The 8612-nt window shown below is 47.4% G+C and overlaps 1 pseudogene; it reads right to left on the minus strand.

Moving 5' to 3' along the window:
* Nucleotides 1-6061: 6061 nt before the first annotated feature.
* On the minus strand, nucleotides 6062-7402 carry LOC144233526 (ferritin light chain pseudogene; annotated as a pseudogene).
* Nucleotides 7403-8612: the final 1210 nt, after the last annotated feature.

An 8612-nucleotide genomic window follows, 5' to 3' on the forward strand; every position in this document is an offset into this window, starting at 1 on the left:
TGATTCAGGGAGTCCTTTAGGTAGGCGGCCAGCACCTGTGGCGGGGTGTTTAGCTTTCTTCAGGTTATCTTTGCATAGGCAGGTGGTCCATTAAGAGGTTGGGATAAGACAGACAGAAAGGATATAATGAAGAGTTAGCAACTATGTGAAACCAACACTTCCCTGCTTTTTCTCCCTCCCCTCTCTGGAGACATTTTGAGTGCCCCTGTAACTTTTCCTCTTTTCTTTTTTTTTCTTTTCTTTAATATTTATTTATTTTGAGGGGTGGGGAGGAGCAGAGAGAGAGAGAGAGAGAGAGAGAGAGAGAGAGAGAGCACACGAATCCCAAGCAGGTTCCACGCTGTCAGCCATGATCCTGACGCAGGGCTCAATCTCATAAACTGTGAGACCATGACCTGAGCCAAAATCAAGACTCAGACACTTAACTAACTAAACCACCCAGATGCCCCAGTGAAATTTTGTTTTTTTAAACAACTTTCTTGAGATAAAACTCACACAGCACACAATTCACCTATTTAAGGCATAGAATGGTTTTTAGTGTATCCACAGAGTTGTGCAACCATTATCCCAATGAATTTTAGATCATTTCCATCATCCACCAAAGAAATCCCACATTCCTTAGTAGTCATGTCCACCAGCACCTCCAAGCCCTAGGCAATCACTATTCTGCTTTACCTTTCACTGCCCATTTGCAATTAAAAGGTCACATGGTCTATAGGTCTCACCTAATAACACTTCTCAGTGGCCACAACCTTCGACAAACAAGGTAGGTCTGTGAGTAGAACATCAGGATTTGCGTAGTGAGGAGTAGTGATGACTCGGTGATGACAAAGCCTGAGTGAAGCGGCTGATGGAGGCAAAAATCCCTAGCCAGCAGGGTCAAAGGCCACAGAGCAAGTACAAGTCTGTGGCTAAGGACTAGCAGAATGCCACAGCACCAGTGGCACTTTATTGGATCACAATAGTCTCCCAGATTCTTTTTTGCAAGTCCTACGGAGACAGTCCCACAGCGGGATAAAGCTCTAGGGCTTTGGAGTCAGAGGGCCAAGTATAAATATTGGTTCCCCACTTGCTAGTTGTGTGAACTCAGGCTCTCATACTTCTTAAGCCTCACTTTCCTGATTGGTAAAGAAGAAACCAGGGCTAGGATGGGTGCATCACAGTGTGCAGGCTCACAGGACTTCCCTCTCTGCAGCTGAGAGCTTGACACACATCTGGACCCCCAACAGGCATGGAGGTCCCACCTTCCTACTTCCACCAATACCAAGCGCATTTACATATAAATTTTTAATGTTTATTTATTTTTCAGAGACAGAGAGAGTATGAGCATGTCCTTTGGCTGTTCCATGCAGCTGTGTTCCTGGGGTTCAGTGTGCCCAGGCCCAGGAGGGTCCTGGGCAGCTTGCAGCACAGAAATTTCTGGTGAGCATCCACCCACCTTCCCCCTCACAGCTGGGCCAGGTTATTCACTCCCCACTGTGGAAGAACCAGGGTCTGGACTTAGGTTCTGCCTTCCTTGACCATACAACCCCACAAAGTGGACCCGCACCTTATGCTCAGGTTGTAGGGGCAGCCAAGTGCCACCCCCTGCCCAATCTTTTCCCACCCCACCAGCGTCTTGTCCCGAGGAACTAGATTTTGCACACACACACACACACACACACACACACAGCTCTACCATTTGTTGTCTGCTCTTCAAGGCAAACACATGAACAGAGACTATTGATCCAACCTTGAAAGAGAAGCTGTAATCTGTCCTACCTGGGGACCTCCAGACCTGTACTGAATACACCTGGGAGAAATGAAGGCCTACCCCACTTCCTAAGTTTCTCCACCCAAATTCTTATTCCTATGACAACCGTATAACTCCCATCCCCAGCTGCCAATCAGCGTCTCAGGGTAGAAATCTGGAGGCACTCGCAGCTGTCCTCAACCTAAAATTCAGGGAAGGAGTGAGGCTTTCATGGTATCAGCCGGGCCCAAGACACCCAACTCCAGCAAGCCTGAGCAGAAAAGGGAATGTACTGGATCAAAGGGCCAGTGAGGATGGGGCGGCAGTGGATCCAGGGCTCCACACTGTCCTGGGTCACCTTTGCTCTCCTCACTCCCGCCTTTCTGTTTCCATGGGTGTTGTCCTTATCCTTTTGCCAATGGGAAACTTTCTGCAGATAGTCAGGGAGCTGGCGGGGTAACCCCACGTAGCAACCCCAAGAAAGAGCAGCTCTCCTCTCCCAGCCCCAGAGGATTCCCACAGGCTCTGCTCGGCCACGTGCCCAGCCCTCCAGCCCTGGGGCTCCGTCCATCTCCAGGAGAAGGATGGAGAGAGGCATTCTGGGCAGGCAGAAATAGTAGCTGTGACAGTTCTCTACATGGCAGCTGTTTTCAAACATGGGAAACTTCTCCTTGCTGAGTAAAAATAGAGCCCAAATGCTCTAAAATAGAGGAGGAGTCTGGAAGGCCAAGAAAGCTGCCAAGAACAGCCGTTCTGTAAATAAAGTACTATGTGCCGGAGTAGGACAAGGAACCTCCTGGAAAGCCATTCATAGCAGGCTACCCTTGAGCACACTGGCATCTCCTGACACTGGCTGAGGAGCCGCTGCTCTCATCTAGAAGGAACGAGGTCACTTTAACTTGGGCCTTCTTGCCCGGCGTGGGAAGAAAAGGCAGGGCTCTCCCACATCAGACTTTGCGGCTTCCTCCATCCATGACCAGAATTTCCTCCTCCGGTGTGACCCCGAAAAGTCACCCCAGTGCTGCAAACCACCCCTTATTGGAGAAACCTCCACCAGCTTCTGTGGGAGGAGGTCCACCTCTGGCCCATTCCAGGACCACGAGGAAAGCGACTGTGGGTCCTCAGGTTCTGGTCCAGACCCGGCAGCCACGGGCACCTTGAAGTAAACACATTCTGCAAAGACAGGTGAACCCTCCCTCTTGTTCCACAGAGGCTCTGCCCCTGCCCTGGAGTAACGGGAGCCTGTTGCTCTGCTCTGACCCCACGTGCTGAGGAGCGTTCAACACTTTGCATCCTTCTGGAAGCTTCAGTTATTCTGAATGAGAGTGCCAACCACACTGCGAGGAAGTGACCAGCATGAGGTGGATCAGCACGGGATGCACAGGATAACGAAGGTAAAGAAGTAGCCAAACCAGAGGAAGAAAACCAGAGAAAGAGCAGAAACAGAGGGAGCAATAATGATGAAGGAAAAAGCAACAGCCACCATTCACTGAGCACTTACTACATGCCAGGTTCTAAGCACGTCACATGCATTAAGTTATTTAATTATCTGGACACCTAAAAAATACTTTTTGAATGTTATTTATTTTTGAGAGAGAGAGAAGGAGAGAGAGGAGAGAACACAAATGGGGGGCGGGAGGGCAGAAAGAGAGGAAGACAGAGGATCCAAAGCAGGCTCTACAAAGAGTAGCAGAGTCTGAATCGGAGCTTGAACTCACTATGAGGTCATGACCTGAGCCAAAGTTGGACTCTATACCGGCTGAGCCACCCAGGTGCCCCATGTTTGTTTATTTATTTTTGAGAGAGAGGGAGGGGGAGAGCATGAGCAAGGGAGAGGCAGAGAGTGGGAGACAGAGAAGTGGGACTTTAACCTACGAACCATGAAATCAAGAGTTGGACGCTTAACCGACTGAGTGGCTACCCAGGCGCCCCTGAATTTAAAGTTTTCTAAGTGCAAGACTTCTCCAAACAAATCAATCCATCTCAGAAGAGTAACTTACTGGATTGGTGTACCAGCAATGAAAAACACCCAGACTTTGGGTAAGGCAGAGAATATTTTTGTGTGCACCGATATGGTATTGTAGAATACCATATCACAGGATATCATAGGATAGCCCCTTTTTGTTAAGCACATCCTCAGTTGCAAGGACTGTGTGGCCCCCATTTCAAGGAGCATATCTGTAGTTTCTGGAAGTAGAACAGCAAGGCAGGCTGCCTCCAACCATGAGATGCTGTCCCCAGCCTCACGAGCCAGGACGTTGTTCTGTGTCTTCTGTCCTGTTCTTCAACCCAGCAGGACCCAGTGAATGGGAAAGTTCTTGGCTTTCTTGAGAGTGCATCACAGCCCCTCCTCCTTCATTCCTTCCATGGTGACTCACTTTTGGAGGCTTTCACAATCAGATAAATAAAGGCATTTCCCACCAACCTGAAGCTTGACAACTTCAAACCTCAGTGTCCACCAATCCTTTCTTATATCCCACAGAGGAAAAATCAGTGGACATAACTGCTATCTAAGTGGCTGGGGTTTGCCTACATTTGCTTATCTTCTTTCTCTTTGTGCTTCTCTGGGTTTCTCCCATCTCACCAACCTGGAGGTAAACAGCAGATCAGACGCCTCTGCTGAGAATTCGTAGCCCTGGCCCCTGGCTGATTGCAGCCCAGGGAGCTGGCATATTGGTCCTCAAGTTTCGAATGAGCAAAACAGACAGGACTTCCACCTTGTCACTGTGCTGGACCTTGGCACCTGTCATGTGGCTCCTGGGTCTCCCTCTGCCCAGTTAGGTTTTCTGCTAGGCCCCTGCCCGCCTGCCCCTTGGCTGTCTTTGTGCTGAACCAGCAAATCTCTGTTTTCATTCTCTTCTCTCCACCCCACAGACTGGAAACAAATTATCCAATGATTAGTTAACACTTCATCATCATACCACATTTTGCAATGAGGTGGGAGAAGTGGAAAAAGGAATTCTGATCTCAGTGCCTTGAACCCTTCAACTACAGTAGGAAAAGCCCAGAAGGCTATTGATTCAAAGGAGGTGAAGGCTGAGCATTTCTCTACTGTCCAAGGAGACTTGGGGTGGGGCCAGAGTGAGGCTGGGACGGCTCCATCACTTCCAACCCACCCAGAAATTTTTGGCAGCGGAGGGGGTGCTTCCTGGGCAGGCTTGGCTGTCTGTGGACCAAGCCAGGGCCCTCTTCCCAAAGCCAACCCCCTGGCTATGAGAAACAGATCTGGGAACCCCAATTCAGGAAAGCAGGCAGTCAGAGGTGTTGTTCTCCTCCCCATTAACATCACCTTGAAATGACAATAAAGGGATACAAAAATGAAGAACCCCAAGGCAGCACTGGCAACAAAGATGGTAGCATCAACAGAAAGATTTCTGTAAGATGGGAAATATATGCAATTATATTACTGGACCAGCTGAAAGAATGGAAGCAGAGCCGGAATATATTAGAAAGAAAGCTGCAGGGCTGTGGGGCTAGCCTTCCCAGAGGAGTCCCACAAAGGCTCCCAGCTTGCAGGAGGCAGTGGGGATGATTTGCTGAGGGACTGGCTGCACCACAGCTGCCCCAACCTGTCCAAACACACACACACACACACACACACACACACACACACACACACACACACGGGTGAGCATGAGCTCAGATGCTTATATGCTAAGAAATGTTTCCTCAACAGGGAGATACAATGTTCTGGTTGGGAGGAGAAGCTGAGTAGTACACCCTGAAATAGAGACAAAGCAAAAAGGAGGAAAGGCAGCTCCAGCATCTGGGTTCCAGCCTACCTGTCTCCTACCTGCTCAGTCCCTGAAAGGATATTGGCCTCTCCCGGACACTACTCATACACACCCTCACTCAGCCTCCCAATGCAAGGAAGTGGCCTTTGGGATGAACAGCCCTGAAAAGAAACTGTTCCCAAGAAGTGACACAAGTCAGCTCAGTGCATTCATTCATAGAAATGGCCAAGGATCACTTGGTATTCTCCTCCACGAAAATTAAAGTGAAAACCAGTTAAGGCCTGAGATACTTCACTAAGAATTATCAAAATAAAACAGGGCTAACTCTTCTAAGTCACTGATTCCACAAAGAATAGGCTGCAATGGAAAGCAGAGTAAAAAATGTTGTTTTTTGAAAATTAAAAAAGAAAAAAAATGGCCAAAATAAAAAATTTATTACAGAAGGCCAAGTAAAACAATGATTAACACTAGAAATCATGTGTGTGCACATGTGCACATGCTGCAAAAAGCTTTGTTTCCATTTGGTCCACAGCTTGGGAGAGGGCTCCTCCCAAGGAGTTAAAAAAGCTGCCTAGTGGCTGCAGGAGAGAGGCTCCTAGTCCTGCTTGAGGGTGAGCCTTTCAAAGAGATACCCCACAGCCTAGCGGCCATCCCACCTGCAGGGGTGAGTCAGGTGGTCACCCATCTTCTTGATCCCCTTCCCATCTTGGTCCTCCAGAAGTCACAGAGATGAGGGTCTGCATGGGCAGAACCCAGGGCATGCAGAGCCCAAAGGGCCTGGTTCATGTTCTCCAGAACTGGGGCAGCTTCCGTGGTGTCCAGGGTTTTATTACACTCATCCTGGAACAGCTTCTGCCTATCCTGGTCCTGGAAGAGGGTGCGGCTGCCTTGCTGATTTTCCATCTTCTGAGAACAATCAGCACCCTCGCACTTCTTGGCCAACACGCGGAAGTGGCCCACGCCCTCCAGAGCCCCATTGTCACGGTCGAAATAGAAGCCCAGAGAGAGGTAGGTGTAGGAGGCCTGCAGGTGCCTGTTGACCAGGAGATTGACAGCCCCCTCCACCTCAGTGAAATAATTCTGAGGAATCTGGGAAGCTCATAGTTGATGGGTAAAAACGAACTAAGCTTAAAATAGGATGTTGGTGGGTCCCAGAGGCAGACGATGGCCAAGAAAATGACTCTGAAGGTTGTGACTGCAAAAAAGGTTGGAGGGTGGTCGGGAGGCTGGTAGAAGGGGCGTCCCTGCGTCTGTTCCATCCAGACACTGTTAAAAGCAAAAGACAGATGGGCAGGGCATACTGTGGGAAACCAAATTATTTTTGTAGTAGATTGCAGTGCAAGTTACGGCATACTCTAACTGACCAAAAATCATCATACACAGAATGGGTCACTAATCTGGTGGGAAAATTATACCTCAATAAAGCTGTTGTAAACAACAGCCCAACCTCCTCAGGCCTTAAGAGGGATCATTCTGGGGCATGTTTTCCACACTGTTCTCCACAGATGACCCATGGGATTGAGCTCCAGTTCCATGCTGGCAGTTGGCTTAACACACATTCCTTATTGGCTGCCTTTCTTCCCAACATTACCTTCGCAGAGAACATGTATCCAAAAAACTACTTGTGCTAGAATCCTCTTCTAGAGGTCTATTTCTGGAAGAACCCAAACCAAGGGCAGGACATTTTTTTCATTTTGTACTTTTCTGATAGTTAAGGAAGTTGGTGCCAGGATCAGGGATTCTGATGATGTTTCAATAGAAAGGTTAAGAAAGCCAATCTGGGGAAGCAGCTGGTGATGAGCAGGAAGAGAATTTAGTTGAAGACAGGCCAGGAAAAGGCATGTCCCCAGATGGTAGGTTTCCAGGGCGATGAGAAGCCGTTGCTGGGATGCCCAAGTTCTTCCCGAGGCTTACTGCCAGAGCAGGATGAGGGCATTCCTGATGCAGGACGGAAAGCGGGAAACTGGCCTTTGACTTAGAAATAAGCCCTTGGATTGCAATCAAATTAAAAATGCTACTTTTGCTGCTTTGGTGCAATCAATGTACCTCCCTTTTCACAATGCACACTAGGCAGGAAGAAAGCAACTGCCAGAGCTCGAAAGGCACCACATGGTTGCTTGGGTGGAAATTGCTAACCACAGAGAGTAACAGAAAAGCAGGAAATACACCTAAGCAGGGCTCTATTTTTAAATGTAAGAGTTTTAAATTTTTATATAGATGCATGTAATATACACGCTAATGCTGCATTTCAATTATTCTAAAGACTAATAGTTCACCTTAGTATCTCTGCCATTAAGGCTTTATCATACAACTGATAGAAATCATATTAAATGGGTTTTCAGTGATAAATAAAATATTACATTTTAAAATTAACAAATATACTTTATACACAACGCGACAAGATTTTTCGGCTCCTTAAAATATAAAAATGGCTCATTCTTGGCCTCTAACTTTTCAAAGTATTACTTTGAGACCTGAGTGAATCAGGAAAAATACTTTAATGTTTCAGATTTACTGTTAACTCTAACACAGTGAAGTTCAGCTTCAAGATTAAGTGGCAGATGTTCCTAAGATTTAAAACATATAGCCAATTTAAGCACCTGACTCTGGATTTCAGCTGAGGTCATGATCTCGCGGTTTGTGAGACTGAGCCCCACATCGGGCTCTGCACTGACAGCACAGAGCCTGGGAATCTCTCTCTCCCCCTCTCTCTTTGTCTATCCCCAAGCTCATGCACTCTCTCTCTCTCTCTCTCAAAATAACTAAATGTTAAAAAAAAAATAAAACAGGGGCGCTTGGGTGGCTCAGCAGGTTAAGCAACCAACTTTGGCTCAGGTCGTGATCTTGTGGTTTGAGTTCAAGCCCCGCATCAGGCTCTGTGATGACAGCTCAGAGCCTGGAGCCTGGCTCAGATTCTGTCTCCCTCTCTCTCTGCCCCTTCCCCACTTGTACTCTGTCTCTCCCTCTCAGAAATAAACATTTTAAAGGTTAGAAATAAAATAAAACATATACCCAATATACAATTAACATTAAAGAAAAACTGAATTTATCCAAAAATCCCCACAGCCCAGCAAATGAAATATTTGTTTTCAACAAATAAGAATTTTTACTTCATCTGACATTTTTCATTAAGGCAAATCACATTG

Source organism: Crocuta crocuta, unplaced genomic scaffold, assembly GCF_008692635.1.
Source record: "Crocuta crocuta isolate KB4526 unplaced genomic scaffold, BGI_CrCroc_1.0 scaffold113, whole genome shotgun sequence".
Lineage (NCBI taxonomy): Eukaryota > Metazoa > Chordata > Mammalia > Carnivora > Hyaenidae > Crocuta > Crocuta crocuta.